The sequence below is a fragment of the Silene latifolia genome, chromosome 10 (assembly GCF_048544455.1).
Source record: "Silene latifolia isolate original U9 population chromosome 10, ASM4854445v1, whole genome shotgun sequence".
Taxonomy (NCBI): Eukaryota; Viridiplantae; Streptophyta; class Magnoliopsida; order Caryophyllales; family Caryophyllaceae; genus Silene; species Silene latifolia.
Genome location: NC_133535.1, coordinates 44,707,202 through 44,709,100, shown reverse-complemented (window position 1 = coordinate 44,709,100; position 1,899 = coordinate 44,707,202). Strand labels below are relative to the sequence as shown.

The 1,899-nt window shown below is 44.0% G+C and overlaps 1 non-coding gene across 1 annotated transcript; it reads left to right on the top strand.

Annotated features, from left to right (window-relative positions):
- Window positions 1-1,220: 1,220 nt before the first annotated feature.
- Window positions 1,221-1,327, top strand: LOC141609792 (small nucleolar RNA R71). The gene has a single exon (XR_012527702.1). It is a non-coding gene; the product is annotated as a small nucleolar RNA R71 (small nucleolar RNA).
- Window positions 1,328-1,899: the final 572 nt, after the last annotated feature.

Sequence of the window (1,899 nt, the reverse complement as noted above, 5' to 3'; positions counted from 1 at the left end):
TCCAATTACGTGGTTACCTATAGTGCAAGGAATTGAAAAACTACCCGGGTCTTTTAATTTAGGTGGCACATTAATTTGCGAAAGAGCATTACACTCTTCCACAAAAGCAACATTACCATCATCACGAAAATTTCTCTTACGATTTAAAATATCTTTCATAAATTTAGCGTAAGAGGGTACCTGGGTAATTAGATCAGTGAAAGGGACCGTTACCTCGAGATTCTGGACCATCTCCAGAAACTTACCGAACTTACGCTCCAGCTTAGTAGCCTTCAAACGCTCCGGATACGGGACTGCAACACTGGCCGTAGGATCAGTAACCTTCGGCTTCCGTAGGTTTAAAACCCCCGTCAAATCATCAATGAGTGAAGAATCATGCGAACTAGTTGATGGATTTGCATCCTACTCTGGAGTTCCAGTCGATCGACTGATATGAGTGGTCGATCGACCCACTTGGCTAGGCGTGAACAGTTCCTGGCCAGAATTGAGTTCGTCAGGTGATCCAGTCGATCGACTGGTGATGTTGGTCGATCGACTGACTGTGCTGGGTGTGAATAGTTTCTGACCAGAAACTATTTTATCTGACGCTTCAGTCAATCGACTGACATTGTTGGTCGATCGACCAGGAGTACTGGCAATTGAGCTCGTTTTTGCACCAGAATTTAAACGAGCTTCTTCATCATTTCCCGAGTCTTCCTTTGGCTTGTCGGGACTTTCATAAGAGAGGCCACTCCTGAGATTAATGGCGTTAATCGTTTCAATCGGCCCTTCACATTTTCTTGAAGAATTAGCAGCTTGCTTAGCCTTTATATTCTCCAATTGCTTCACAAAATTCTTTGAGGACTCAATCCCGGCTGCTTCCATATTCGCCACTTGAACCAAAAGTAGTTGGACCATTTCCTCAACTTCTGGGTCTCATCTGAGTTTTGAACAGGTATTTCTACTTTCTCCTTGGAAGCTTCAGAAATCTCAAGCTTCTCGAGACGGGTAGAAATAGAAGTTATAAGTGTCACCACGGCACTCATTTCATCACTTTGCTTTCGGGACTTTCCACGGAACTTCCAAACTCAGCTCTATGGACTGCCATCTCCTCAATAGTGTTCCAACCTTTACTTTGACCGATATTGTTTTGGAACCTGCCATTAGCAGCTGCATCCAGGATGACCTTGTAATCATCATATAGCGCATTATAAAATAGGTTGCAAAGATACCATTGCTGGAAACCATGGTGAGGGACAGCTCGGACCAAACTTTTGAAACGTCCCCATGCTTCGCAAAAATCCTCATCCGCTCCTTGCTGGAAACTTGTGATTTTACTTCTCAAGGCGTCAGTCTTTGAAAGTGGGAAGTACTTCTTGTAGAAGGCCAATGCTAGAGATGTCCAGTCCGTGACTCCAGCTGCTACCCTATCAAGGTAGCGGTACCAATCTCGCGCTGAATCCTTCAAGGAGTATAAGAACATCAACCCCTTTACTTCATCCCGAGTCACCCCGGTGGTATAGGTATGGAACAGCAGATGAGTCCGTGAAAATCTCCATATGCTTCAAGGGGTCCTCATCTGGTAAACCAACAAATTGATTTCGCTCCACTAAATCGATATAAGAGGAACGAAATTCAAAGTTACCCGTAGTAGGGGTAGGTGGCGGTGCCCCTTTGGAAGATGGTGTTCCTTTGGCTGTAGATTGTCATATATTGTAGCCATAATTGCCAAAATGAGAGTACTCAAGTCTTCCTCTCAAAAACCTGTCTTCTAACTGTGCAAAAGCAAAACTAGAAGCAAAGGTAAGCAACGGCCTCAAGGAACCAAAGTTCCTTGAGACAAGAAAAATAAACTAAAATAAAGCAAATGTAAGAATTAGACCGTCTCCCGCAAGAAGCAACGGCGCCAAAATTTGATAC